Genomic DNA, 15,236 nt, shown 5'->3' with positions numbered 1-15,236 from the left:
GCGCCCCACTCCTAATGCCAACGTCACCCGTTGGATTCCTACTTGGGCCAGTGAGCTGCGCCCTCTACAGCTAAGATTGTGAACAATGGCTCTCTCTGGAGCTGGGCTGTGGTGAGCAGCTGGAGGTTGGTGTGAGCTGCCGTAGGCTACCGTGTGCTGCCATGAGTGGCCAGCGGCCAGCGTGAGTGGCTGGCAGTTGGCGAGAGCTGCCGTGACCTGCTGTGGGGATGGGGCCCCAGAGGGCAGTTTCCAGGCTCTTGCCTCACGTGGAGGGGTGTTAGCTCGGGTAGTAGATGGCCATCGACTGTGATTGGATGGCCATAAGCTGTGGCTAGTTGGCCGTCAGCTGTAACCAGTGAGCCATTGGCCACTAGTATAACTGCTGTGGCTAGGCTAGCAGAAAATGGGGGCTAAGCAAGAAGATGGTGGCTGAGCTAACATGAGCGGATTGCAGAGAGGCGGATGCCGCCAGAGAGGATATAGTGATATGACTCCCCTACTTATGGCTCCGTGGGTGTTCCTTTTTGGCCTCACCATGTCCTGCATTCTTATGTGGGGAGCAGGAGCAGAGACCCCGCCTGACACCCTGCATGACAGCTGCTATAAGCAGCCCACCAATGGATGACTGGTGACCGACTGCCTCAGCCGGGGGGAGTGCAAGGCTCATAACACCAGCATGGGCCAGGGAGCTGTGTCCTATACAACTAGACTGAGAAGCAGCGTCTTGAACTGGAGGGGAAGTGGGGGAGGCGGAAGAAAGGAGGGGAAAAAGAAAAGGTTAGCAATAGCATTACAACAATTTCACGAACTTAATTGTCAGACCTTCGTATATTGGACATTGAGGAATAGAATTGGAAATAAGTGGAATACAGAACAACATACAAGTGGGAGGATTTGTTTTATCAAAGACTATTAGTGCCATGGCCTAAGACGTGGTTGGCTGCAATCAAGATCACACAACTAGTTAGCAACAGGGCATTGGCAGCCTCCGTTCTTGACTGTTAAGTCCCATCCTGATTCACCACACCAGAATTAGAGAAAATGAATTAGGTTGATTCCTTGAAGAAATATTTCCCATTGCAAAAACATTTATCCATAAGACAGTTTATTTTAAAATAAAATCTAATCATTGTGGCCTACTTCTGATTTCAGCCAAGGTCAATAAACTTCAGATAGTTAGAAACATCCCATCAGTTGCTATTTGGAACAATGATTAAGAATAGATGGGTCAATTTACATGGAGTACAAACAATCAATTTTAATAGGTCACTTCCTTGGCCTGTTGAACGGCTTAAAACATGGTTTGTTCTTTTTTATTTACATAAATGAGGATTTAGAATAATAAACTCAAATTTGCTTGGAAGAAAGAAGCTTCTGGCTATCAAAATATTCTGCCCGCATGACCTCCACCAATTCCCTTCTCTCTCATGAAACACCCATGAAATTATGAGAATCACATTATATTTAAGTGATTCTGCTTAGCTATGTATTTTATGTACATTTGTATTTAAAGCACACGTTTTGTTCATTTTTTAAAGTTTTACTTTCTAAGTTTGCAAGTTGAAAATTAAGAAGTGGAATTGTGAACCTCCTACTCTGGGCACTAACGTATCATAGGATACAATCATGATTTTTTATAGTCTTGACCAAAGGTTTTTAAGTGTGGTAAGAAGTCGGCAAACAGTGCCAGATTTTGCCTAGCATGCTGTCATGCGAGGCGGCCTGCGGGGTCTCTGGTCCTGCTCCCCACATAAGAATGCAGGACATGGTGAGGCCAAAAAGGAATACCCACGGAGCCATAGATAGGGGAGTCATACCACTATAGTCTCGCTGGCGGCTGGGTTGGAGACACAGGAGGCAGGAGCCACACTATCTGCAACTCGCCATCCACTTGTCTCTGCCAAACAATCTCACTTGCTAGCAATCTGCTTCTCTGCAATCTGCAACACACTCCGCTGCTTGCTAGCTCAGCCACCATCTTCTTGCCAGCCCCCATTTTCTGCTAGCGTAGCCATGGCAGTTATATTCGTGGCCAATGGCTCACTGGTTACAGCTGATGGCCAACGAGCCACAGCTGATGGCCATCCAATCACAGTTGATAGCCATTAACTACCCAAGTGAGCGTGAGAAACTGCACTCCTGGCTCTGTTCCCACATGTGTAATGCAGGATATCTGCTTCTGCTCTCCACACAAGAACGCAGGATGTGGTCAGGCCAAAAAGGAACACGAACGGAGCCATAGACAGGGGAGTCATACCACTATATTCTCACTGGCGGCTGGGTTGGAGACACAGGAAGCAGGAGCCATAACCTGCCGTCCACTTCTCTACCAACCAACCAACCCCCCTACCGTAGCCAAGGCAGTTATATTAGTGGCTAATGGCTAACCGGTAACAGCGAATGGCCATCTGATTAAAGCTGATGGCCATATAATAACCCAGCCAGCACCTTTCCACATGAGGCCGAGAGCCTGGAAACTGCTTTCTCCACATAGTACTTCTACTGTCCTCTGCTTTTGGTCCACAATGAAGAATGGCTTGTACCAGGAAAGCTAGAGTCGAACATTTTGCTTGTTTACTTTGTTTCCTCAGTGCTAATTTGGTTAAGAGAACAAGAAGCAGTTTGGCCTCTTACCTGAATTAATCCAGACATTTGCTCTGTTTTGGATGATGAAGCTCTTTTCTCAGTTCTGCTCGCAAACTGTGCTGATGTGACTAACCACTCTCCCTCAGGGTCTGGAAGGTCTGTGGGGCATTAATTATGTACAAACGGGGTGCACAACCTCTAGATGCCAGACGGGAAAATAGCACTAGATGTATACACACCGCTTTCCCTCTTCCTTTTAGGGAAGCACTCTGTTTTCCTCAGATATTGTCCATAACCAGACAGGAAACTGGAGTTTCTGCCTAAAATCCCTGTAAGACTTGTCAAGATATTTTCCTCTGGTTTGAAGATACAGGATGAGCACTCAGAGTTCCAGGCTAAGATCTGGGTCATTGTGACTCTCAGAATGCTAAGCAATCAGAGACCAGGAAATAGATTCTATGATATCTTCTTGGAGATGGAGAAAGAACAAGTGCAAGGGACTTCACTCTTCAAATTCTCTATTTGTTCTCTGGAACTCAGTGAGTCATCATGGAAATAGCCCAAAACAATCAAATTGCACCGAAACTTTCACTTGTTGACAAACCTAAGACACCTAAAAACTATGACCATCCTGAAGTTCTGCGTCACACCTTTGAGACACTATCTAACCTTCACAAGCTGCTTCCAAATCATCAGCTGGAGATGCTTTATTCCTATAAGAGTGAACAGGACCAAAACAAATGTATGTATGTAGAGGGAGGAGGGGTGTGAATTCCTTTAGTAAGCATGTACTTTATCTTGGTACAAGCTGTCTCTTCTTTCAGCCATTAGTAAACACTTATTCTCTACATTGCAGGTGTGCTCAGTCCCTGAGACCCATGGCGCCATCCATGCTCATCATGCTGTAGGGGCCCATGTTCCCAGAGCTTACTGTGGAATTTACTCATGCACTGACTTCACAGTTACTTCTTTATGTTCCTTTTATGAACCAAGATAGGTCTGTCACTCTTCTTTAGGCAAAGCATACCTGTGGAAAGATGGAAAGGGGCCTAAGTTGGAAATACCACTAAATTTACAATTTTAGCTTTAGATTTGATTTTAAGATTAGTGAGAGAACTTCTAAGTTGAAGGTCAAGTGTTGAAGTTTATTCCTTTGCTCCATTTCCTACTACTCCTTCCTCCTATTGCCAGGATTGTACAACCACAGAGAGGAGCTGGGTATCTCCCCTGAGGATTACACACAACTTTCCTTGTTGCAGTTTGGAGTGGCCCGTCACTCCTGAAATTCCATCAAGGCAGTTGATAACTGGACTGCTTTGCAAAATTGAGTGTAGCCTGCCTCCTGGGTTTTTCACACTTAAGTGAAAGACAAAAGATAGATGGTAGCCACGTGTGCCTATGAACTTAGAAAGCAAAATAGCAGCTGCCACAGTGATTAAGACACAAGTCCTGGGTAAGAAGTCAGGTATTGGGGTAATGATTTTAAAACATTATGGCAAATTTGTCCATTTGAATTCTGATCAATCTCTAATCTTCAAATCCACAATATTGTGAATCAATACTAATATCCTTATTACACTAAAAATTACATAAAATCATTAATAAAAATATAAGCAACTTAATAGACTAGATAAATGTTACTAGATAAATTAATAGACTAGATAAATGTTACAGACAGGCAATTCACCAGGTGCAATACAAATCATCAATAAACATGAAAGATATTCAAACACTCTAGTAATCAAGGAAGTAAAAGATAAATCAAGGGGATGTTCTTAGGCCATTGTACTGGTCAAATATAAAAGACCGATAATGATGAACCTGTGGGGAAATAAATACCCTCATAATCGATGGCATGTTAATTGATTCAGGCTTTTTCAAAGATAATTCCAAAGTCTTGTCAAAATTAAAATGTATGATACTGGCTTATTAAATGAGTTGAACTTGGTAAAGAAGAGGCAGAAAATAATTTTCTTTTTCCTCACAACTTTCCCCTCTGACCCACTCTGTTGATCTTCACTCATCACCTTTGGATGAAATTACAAGCAGATCTCATAGCTTTCCTGGCCATATTCATATAATAAAAAGTTCATTCACATCTGAACTCTATACCCTTATCCAATTTAAAACCTCTCTCCTCCCCACCACTCTGGTAGGCCTGGCAGTGTAGTTCTTTTTCTTGCTCTGCGTGCTCCTTCACTGGCTACTGTTTGGTTGACGAAGGTGAGAGTGGGAGGAACTGAAAAGCTTTTCCTTGACTGGTGAAATAAATTGTCGTCTGTCATTCTAGCTCTCTGGCAGCTTTCAAAGCTGACATTTTCGTTCCTGGGGCATTTTTGTGGGTTCTTTGGTGATTTCCCACTGCTGGAGGTCTCTGACTTGACAGATTCCTGCTGACATTTCCCCTCTTCCAGCTCCATCCCCTCCCCAGCTTTGGCATGGTACACTTCCATTCTGTTGCAACAGAGATTGCCTCACCCTTTGGATGAAACCCTCTTGAGATGCTACTCAAGATGACTCAAAAACAACTACTTTCCAGGGGGTTCACATACAGCTTTGAACCCCTGTCATCCATATCTTTACCCAGTTGTTGAAAGTACAACTAGCTTCCAACACTGGCTTCTTTTCTCTGTGGCCACAGGCAACTGTGGTCCTAACTGCTTACTGATAGACTTTTCTAGGTGTTAGGGACTGAATTGTGTTCCTCAGAAAGATATGTTGAAGTCCTAACCCCTAGTACTCCAGAATGTGACCCCAGACTATTGCCTTATTGGGAAATAGCATCTTTATAGAGGTGCAGATGTAATTGAATTGAAGTCACATTGAAGTAGGGTGAGTTCTTAATTCAATATGACTGGTTCTTATAAGAAGATAGAGACACACAGGGAGAAGATGGCCATATGACAACAGAGGCAGAGATTGGAGTGATGCATTTATCAGTCTGGGAAGTAAGGACTGCAGCAAACGATAGAAACTAGGAAGAGGCAAGGAAGAATTTTCTCCTAGAGGTTTCAGAAGGAACAAGGCCCTGATGATACCTTGGTTTTAGACTTGTAGCTTCCAGAACTGTGAAACATTAAATTTGTTGTTTTAAGTCACCCATTTGGTGGTCTGCAATTAAGTTTGCAAACTTGCCACCGTGCACTTACATTGGCAGCACTGTACAAACAGCTCGGTAAGGTTTCATAACCTTGGTATATCAGTGTCTCACAGCTGTGTTCATGTCGACATGTGGTGGTGTCTTGCTGAGTGGCGTTCATTATTATTGTTGTATGTTTTTGTGTGCTGTCGAGAATGTCTGAACTTGAATTAGAGCAACCAGCAAACATTAAATTTCTTGTTAAACTTGGCAAGAGTGGAAGTGAAATCAGGGACATGTTAGTCCAAGTTTATGGGGATAATGCCATGAAGAAAAAGGGAGTGTACAAATGGATTAAACGTTTTTCTGAGGGGACAGAATGCATCACTGATGAAGAGAGGTCAGGGAGGCCAGTAACAAGCAGAACTGATGAAAACAGTGCAAAAATTAATTGAGGTGTATGTTAAAATTGTCAGCTGACTGTGAAAAGCATAGCAGACCAAGTAACATCTATAGAGAAACCATTAGGAAAATCTTAATTGAAAATCTTGGCATGAGAAAGGTATGTGAAAAAAGGTATGTCCGTAAGGAACTCACCAATGAACAAAAGCAAAGGAGAGTCGAAGTTTGTCAAGACCTTTTGGAGAGGGAAATGATGTTTTGGGCCATGTTATCATTGGTGATGAAACATAGGTGTACCAATAGGACCCTGAAACAAAGCATCAAAGTGCACAATGGAAGTCAGCCAATTGTCCACGACCAAAAAAGTTCCGTCAGTCCAAATCAAGAGTCAAAACGATGTGGCTAACCTTTTTTGATATGAGAGATTACTCTTTATGGATTTGAACCAACTGGACAAACAATTAACCAAGTTTACTATTTGGAAGTGCTGAAAAGGCTGTGTGAAAAAGTTAGACAAAAACGACCTAAACTTTTCGCCAATAATTCATGGCTCTTGCATCACGACAATGCACCAGCTCACAGGGCACTGTCTGTGAGGGAATTTTTAGCCAGTAAATAAATACTGTATTGGAACACCCTCCCTACTCACCTTATCTGGCCCCCAATGATGTCTTTCTTTACCCGAAGATAAAGGAAATATTGAAAGGAAGATATTTTGGTGACATTCAGGACATTAAAGGTAATACGATGATAGCTCTGATGGCCATTCTAGAAAAAGTTTCAAAATGGCTTTGAAGGCACTGGCATTGGTGCATAGCTTCCCAATGGCTGGATTAGGCACTGGCATTGGTGCATAGCTTCCCAAGGGGAGTATGCCAAAGGTAACTATAATGATATTCAGCAATGAGGTATGTAACACTTTTCCTGGATGAGTTCTAAAACAATTGTCAGACCTAGGAAAGTAAGTGACAGCCCTAGGAAATTAATAAATGAGGCATTAGCGGACATAGTCCAATACCTTCATTTGCCAAGGAAGATGCTACAGTACCTAGCACTACAGCAACTTTGCCTCAAGAAAAGTTCACTTGCCTTGAAGAATGTTTAGTTTTTTCTTATATAGATAAGTATGTTGTACATAGGTGGGTACCTGGCACCTACTGGATTTTTCTCAGACTGTGTGGCCTTAGGACAAAATAGAGACAACAGAAAAATTCATATTTTAACACCCCCTTCCATATACATGTTCTTCAAGTTAGCAATTCCACTTTTAGTTAGTGTCCTAGAGAAATACTCACACCTGTGCACACAGGTGCGTGAACTAAGTTGTGTGTTGAAGCATTATTTATAAAGGTGAAAAACTGTAAACAGCCTAATGTTGTTCGATAGTAGAATGATTAAATAAACGGATACACCCGTACTGTGGAATCTATTTTTGAAAAAGTTAACATTAAAATATCTACAGAATACACTGTAGAGTTTTAATAAACTGCAAAATAAGAAACAAGGATTCCATTTATGTCCGAAGAAGACCATATTTTGTACATACAAATATGTATGTAAATGCATAGAAAAGAGTTCTGAAAAAAGACACACCAAATTCAGGACAGTGGCTATATCTGGAGAAAGAATAGAGAATGGAGGAAGACTTTCCTTTTGACTGTGTATATTTCTTTAAGTTGTTTGATTTTATATATTCTAGTGGAAATCTCTCCATGTATTCTTATAATTAAAATGTGATGTTAAAATTGAAAATGCAGTGAGTATTCATGTGAGACTGAAGAAGTGATTTATCTTCTGTTCCCTTAGCTGCCCAGTTAGACACTGATGGATATTGATACACCTTTGGCAACAACGGGCATGTGAAACTGCGGCCCATACTGTCTGGGCCTTTGTTTCCAAGGGGCTTGGCAGCCGTCATTGTCTGCTGTGGTTGGAAGCCAGTTTAAAAAGATGCGCAGTGCAGCTGAGGTGAATGGTGTTGGGGAAAGAAATGTCACCTCTGTGTTCCAAGTCTGTTCCTTGAAGGACCTGCACCTTAAGGCAGAATCCAGTCACTGAGGGGATATTAGCCTTTGACGCCCTGACTTCACTTCAAATGGCTGCTTCATTTCCCAAATTCCATTCCAAATGTATAGTGCTTGCCTTGAAGGTACATCCTGAAGGGATGACCCTGTTTCTCACACTTTCTTTCATCAGATTATGAATTCGAGAATGGATACCAATGTTACATTGCTACCATGTCTAACGTCTTCCTTCTGTAGAAATTTCGTCTGACTTTCAAAATGGGTTTTATCCTTCTCCTGGCACCTGCCTCTTCATCTGCATGGGAACTTTCCCTTTGTTAGCCTGTATCTGTTACTCAGAGCCATTGCAAGAAGAAAGAAAGAGAAAAAGAACTAAAAATTTATTGCTAAAAACCCCAGGTTTTCCTCTCTACTTTAAATAACAATGAAGTTAAATAATAAGAACAACATAAAACTGAGAAATGAGGGCCCATTACATATATGGATTCAGATATACTGCTGTCCAGATAATTGTCCCCAAAACATCATAAGACTCTACAAGACGTTCCCTTCCTCTTCCCACCCCAGCCCCAGTACAGCAATGTAAGGGACTATGCTGAGATCTCGGTACTACTGGCTTTATGATATTTTATACATTCTCCATATCACTTTCCTAAATGACTGAGCAGCACCAAACCAATAAGTAGAAAGTGGGAGCAAGTTTATAGCTTTTTTGTTGTTGTTTTTAATGCTTAAGAAGATACCTCCCTTGGTTAATTCACTGCTTCTACCCCCTCTTCCCCAAATACTTAACTGGATGGTAGGGAAGTGCAGGGAGAGGTGAGGCAAGCAGGAAGAGTGGTTTCCACAGAGTGAGTGGCCTCAGAGAGGAGACCAGTGGGCAGCTCGAGAAGCAGTGTGTGCTGGTCACATCCTTGCAGTCGACTGATGGCCACCAAATCGATGACTTTTGTTCATACATTGAAGACAGTTCTGAGGTGCAAAAGTAACAAATCATCTTACAGCCCAAAGTTTTAAGTTACCTGTTTTTACTGTCTCTGGTACCGTGTTTCCCCGAAAATAAGACCTAACCAGAAAATAAGCCCTAGCATGATTTTTCAGGATGCTCGTAATATGAAATAAGCCCTACCATATTTCCCCCAAAATAAGACCGGGTCTTATATTAATTTTTGCTCCAAAAGACACATTAGGGCTTATGTTATATTACGAGCACATCTTGAAAAATCATGCTAGTGCTTATTTTCCGCTTAGGTCTTATTTTCGGGGAAACACGGTAAATACACACACACACACACACACACACACACACACACTCAGTAGCTTGTGTACTGGTTTATATACCTTATTTATGCTGATTTGTGTTGTGATTATTAATTTATCAATCCATTCATCTGTTCATTTATCCATCAACCATGTATTGCATTTCACACATTGAAAGAAGAAATTAAAAAACAAAACAAAAAACATCCAAGCAGCTTACAGTTCAATATCTCCAAAATGTCATCTATAAATTGACAATCAATCGTTTTTTACTTCCAATAATTTATATGGTGTCCCTATGCTTACTGTACTTTCTTTCAAAACCAGGAAACTTGCTTATAATTTCAAATAAGGTGGGCTGTACAACCCAATTAAATAGTCAAAGTAAATTCTGAGTTTTTATCTTATTTTGGTTACAGTATTAAATATAATTATTCATACTCGAGAACATGAGAATTCGTAAATATTATTCTCTTTAATTTATCCCTAGTTGCTTACAAAAATTATATGAGACAGTATGCAATGCTGTATACACAAAATATGTGTATACAACAAGACAATCAAAAAATTATTTTGAGGCAAAAAATTTTTATTTTAACTGGATCTCACCAAATACCTGAATGGGTTGATTAATTTAGTTGAATATTAAATTTAGCCATGAAATTCTGACAACCAAAGCAAAGCACAAGCTATTCCTATTGTTTGAGTGTGCCTGTGAGAGCTTCTGGGTGCCCCAGCTGTGTGCTCACTGAGCTAATAAACTGCTACTAAGAGCAGTATGTGGGAGCTGTCTGGGCCAGGCCTTGATCACTGGGTAGGAGTCCCAGATTCCAGTCCTGTTTTTCACTCACTTGCAGTGGTTGGGGGGCCTGTAAGGATCAAGCTATTCATTAAGTCATCATATCACTTAGATTGCCAAGCTGAGGTGCCTCAAGCCAGTTCTTTGGGGTCTCTGCCTATTACCCTGTCTGGCAGGAATCATCTGTGGTTCAGCATGAGAAACAATGGGGGCTGGACAAGTTCTGATCTAATTTCTATGAAGGGTCACCCTGAATCTCTTTGACGCTCAGCTTCTCTTCCTGCATTAGTTTATGACAGCTCTTTTATTTTCTAATATACCTAAGCGGATTGCTGAGCTACTCACAGTGTAGCCTGCAAACTGGCTTTGGTTCTCAAATAGTTACCAACTGGCAGAGATAAGAAGCTTACATTACAATATAAGTCAACTATGTCACTAAACACACTATGTAGTTCAGCTGACCCCTTCCTCCTTTCCTCTTCCCTCTCTTCCTCCCTCCTTCTTTTCCTTCTCCCTTCTTCCCTTCCTTCCTTCATTCCTTCCTTCCTTCCCTCCCTCCTTCCTTCCTTCCCTCCTTCCCCCCTCCTTTCTTTTCTGTTTTTTTTCTTTCTTTTTTTTTTTGTAGCAAGACTGTTTTGATGAAAGAAATAGTGTATTGAATTACATTCTGAGGCAGGCTCTTTGTCTCATTGCAGATGGGTAATTTGGTTAGGGGCCAATTGAAGTCAATATGAAACAGTATATGTGATGTAAATGAAGAATGTCATTGATATCTCTGAAAATAAAATAATTGTAATGATAGTAATTTGCCATTAGTTTGAGAATAATGCATAAACTGTACAAATATCCTTCAATATGTGTGGTAGTACGAGCATATCTGCTCGTTCGTTTATTCATTCATTCACTGAGCATCTATTAGATGTCTAGGATCAGGCTAAAGTCTAAATGTTGCTCAGTAATATGTTTTCAGTGAAGGAGCAGAAGAGCTAAATAACAATTATTAAGTGGCATAAATATTCTTTCTCAAATTAATGTCATGTTATTTACTCTTGCTATGCAAAAATGAAGAGGAACACTGAATTGCAGTAATGCTTATTCTATTACTACTAGGTGAGAATTCTGAACTCTCTGGCTTGGAAAGGATCTTAGCAAGACATCAGTTTCCAAAGGAGATTAATCTGACCCCAAAGCCAAGCAATATGCCCCTGTGGAAAAGAAAAACCATCAACAATGAAAATGGGTGGAAGAAATGCCACTTGTTGAATAAAAACATAAAATATTCTTCAATGTCAACTATAGTTGTCAGGTAGGTGTCTAAACTGTCCTATGCAGACATATTTAGAGATATACAGCGTGATCACGAACTCTCTTTATGCCTTAGCTAAAAAAATGACTTAATATTGTCTTTGAGTAGGATGGCAAGCATAAAAACAAGCATTGCTCTGTATCAAAGCACATGAACCCCATTTTCAAACAGCCCAAGTGTCTGGAAGAGCCCTCATTGGGAGAAAACTCATTGAGATAAGAGAAGGCATGTGGGTCCCCCAAGGTTCATCCATGCTGTAGCATGTATACTTTTTAAGGCTGAATAATATTCCATTGCATGTGTATACTACATTTTGTTTTATACATTCATCTGTCTATAAACATTTGGGTTGCTTCCACCTTTTGTGAATAATGCTGATATGTATACAGATGTACAAATATTTGTTTGAGTGCTTACTTTCAATTCTTTTGCGTATATATCTGGAAGTGGAATTGCTGGATCATATGATATTTCAATGCTTAATATTTTGAATTCCCACCAGCAATACACACAGTGTTGCAATTTTTCAATTCCTTGACATGTGCTACTTTCTGAGTTTTCATTTGTTTTGTTTGTTTGTTTTTGATAATAGCCATCCTAATGGATTTGAATTATCTCGTTGTTTTGATTTGCATTTTCCTAATGATTAGTGATGTTGATAATCTTTCCATGTGCTCATTGGCCATTTGTATATCTTCTTTGGATAAATGTATATTCAAGTCCTTTGCCCATTTTTCTTTTCTATTTATGTTTTTCTTTTTTTGCTGCAAAAATCTTTATCGTTTCAATTTGGTCCACGCATGGGACAGAGCTCCAGGGTGGTTAGAAGGCTGCCTACTGGTTGCAGGGAGAGTCTCAGGCAGAAGCCCAATGCCAGAGGGACGCAGAGGGGCGCTTCAAAGACCTCTGGGCTCCACAGGCTCCTACTCATACTTAGCCCAGCCTGCAGGCCGGGCCAGCCAGCCTGTGGAGATTAGTCAGATGGTTGTCCATTTTCTTGATGAGTTTCACGGCCTCATCGAAGAAGCAGTTCTCCAGGAAGTCACAGAGATTGGGGGCTTGTGTGGACAGAACCCAAGGAATGCAGGTCCAAAAGGTCTTGGTTTAGTTTTTTCTCCATGACCATGGTGGCTTCCATGGCATCCTGAGTTTTGCCCCACTCATCTTGGGAAGGCTTCTGCTGGTCCTGGAAGAGGGTATAGCCACCATGCTTGTTTTGTATCTCCAAGAGACGTTCAGCACCCTCATGCTTTTCCTCAGCAACCTGTGGAAGAAGAGGCCCATGGCCTCTAGAGCCACATCATTGCAGTTGAAATAGAAGCCCAGAGAGAGGTAGGTGTTAGGAGGCCTGCAGATGCAGGCTGACCAGGCAGTTGACAGGGGCCTTCACTTCGGTGGAATAATTCTGATGAACTTGGGAGCTCATGGTTGCTCGGCAATAAGGAGTTAAGCTCAAAAAACAGTATTGTCTGGGGGCCGGCTAGAGGCTCAGGCAGTTGGAGCTCCGCTCCTAATACCAAAGGCTGCCGGTTTGATTCCCTCATGGGCCAGTGGGCTCTCAACCACAAGGCTGCCAGTTCGACTCCTTGATTCCTACAAGGGATGGAGGGCTCTGCCCCCTGCAACTAAGATTGAACACGGCACCTTGAGCTGAGCTGCCGCTGAGCTCCCAGATGGCTCAGTTGGTTGGAGTGTGTCCTCTCAACCACAAGGTTGCCAGTTCGAGTCCCGCAAGGGATGGTGGGCTCTGCCCCCTGCAACTAACAACGGCAACTGGACCTGGAGCTGAGCTGCACCCTCCACAACTACGATTGAAAGGACAACAACTTGACTTGGAAAAAATCCTGGAAGTACACACTATTCCCAAATAAAGTCCTGTTCTCCTTCCCCAATAAAATCAAACCCCCCCCCCAAAAAAAAAAAAAAACACAAAAAACCCCACAGTATTGTCTGGTCTTGGAGGCTACAGATGACTGAGATGGTTCTGAAGGTTGCATCTGGAAGAGGTTGGAGGTTAGTCGGAGGCTGAAGAAAGGGGTGTCCCTGGGTCTGTTCTGTCCAAACACGGTTGAAGAAAGAGACAGATTTGGAGGACCATGGAGGTCACTGTGTCCTTTCTCATTTTTAAATTGAGTTATTTATTTTGTGTTGTTGAGCTGCAGGCATTCTTTACATATTCTGGATATTAATCCCTTATCAGATATACGAATTGCAAACATTTTCTCCCATTTTGTGGGTTTTCACTTTGTTGATAATTTTCTTTAATGAACAAAGTTTTTAATTTTTGATGAATTCCAACTCATCTATTTTTTTCTTTTGTTGCTTCTGATTTTGGTATCATATCCAAGAAATCATTGCCAAATCCAATGTCATGAAGTGTTTATCCTGTTTGTTTTTTTTTTTGAAGAATTTTATACTTTTAGCTCTTACATTTAGGTCTTTGATCCAGTGTGAGTTAATTTTGTGTATGGTGTAAAGGTCCAACTGTGGTGAGTACACAATGTGATATATAGATGATATATTATGACAATGTACAATTGAAACCTACGTAATTTTAGTAACCATTGTCCCCCCCATAAATTTAATAATACAATTTTCCAGAATTAATCCTAACATCAGAATATATCAGTTTTCATACGCAGAATGTAATAGCTTAATGGAAATATACATATTTTTGTAGATAAAATAGAAGTAGCAGAAACATGATGAAAGCATGATTTAATTGAAAGGATGTGAAAAAGTTTGGTTATATTTGTTTTAAAGAGTTCGTGGTAAAGGATGCAAGTCAAGAAATAAACTTATCTTTAAAACAATAACAATAAAAATGTCCAACTTTTTTCCTTTGCATATGGATATGCAATTTTCCTAGCATCATTTATGGAGAAGACCATCATTTCCCTATTAAATGGTGTTGGCATCTTTGTTGAAATCATTTGATCATATATGCAAAGGTTTATTCTGAGTTCTCTATTCTATTCCGTTAGTTTATAGGTGTGCTTTTATGCCACAACCACATTGTTTTGATTACTGTAATTTTGTAGTAAGTTTTGAAATCAGGAAGTTTGTCTACCAGCTTTTTTTTTTCAAGAATGTTCTGGCTGTTTGGGATTCCTTAAAATTCCATATGACTTTTGGGTGACTTCTATTTCTGCAAAAAAGAAAACACCATTAGGATTTTTATAGAAATTGCATTGACTCTGTATATTACTTTGGGTGGTATTAATATCTCTACACTATTAAATCTTCCAATCCATGAACATGGGATATCTGTCTATTTATTTATGTTTTATTTAATTTCTTTCATCAGTCTTTCGTAGTTTTCATTGTAAAAATCTTTTGCCTCATTGGTAAAATTTATTCCTGAGCATATTCTTTTTGATGTTATTGTAAATGGAATGTTTTTTTCTCAATTCCCTTTTAGATTGTTCATAGCTAGTACATTGAACTGCAACTGATTTTTATGTGTAGATTTTATATCCTACAATTTTGATAAATTTGTTAATTCTATCATTTTTTGATGGAATCTTTAGGATTTTCTATATACAAATCACGCTGCCTGTGAACAGAGATAATTTTACTTCTTCCTTTCCAGAGTGCCTTTTTTTTCCTTGTCTAATTGCTCTGGCTAGAATGTTTAGTACTATGTTGAATAGAAGTGGTGAATGCAGGCATCCTTGTCTTGTTTTTGGTCTCAGAAGGAAAGGTTTCAGTTTTGGAAAGATGTCATCTTTTGGGGTGCTTATCTCTAGTGTTTTCTGTGTGATGGTAAGAAATGCACTC

General features: G+C 40.5%; 1 pseudogene; it reads right to left on the bottom strand.

The window, feature by feature from the left end:
* Positions 1 to 12,389: 12,389 nt before the first annotated feature.
* Positions 12,390 to 12,882, bottom strand: LOC141572328 (ferritin light chain-like; annotated as a pseudogene).
* Between the last annotated feature and the right edge of the window lie 2,354 nt (positions 12,883 to 15,236).

Source organism: Rhinolophus sinicus, chromosome 14, assembly GCF_057876585.1.
Source record: "Rhinolophus sinicus isolate RSI-liver-muscle chromosome 14, RSI-T2T, whole genome shotgun sequence".
NCBI classification, from domain to species: Eukaryota; Metazoa; Chordata; class Mammalia; order Chiroptera; family Rhinolophidae; genus Rhinolophus; species Rhinolophus sinicus.
Note: the sequence above shows the minus strand (reverse complement) of the source record. Positions and strands in the feature narration are given on the sequence as shown.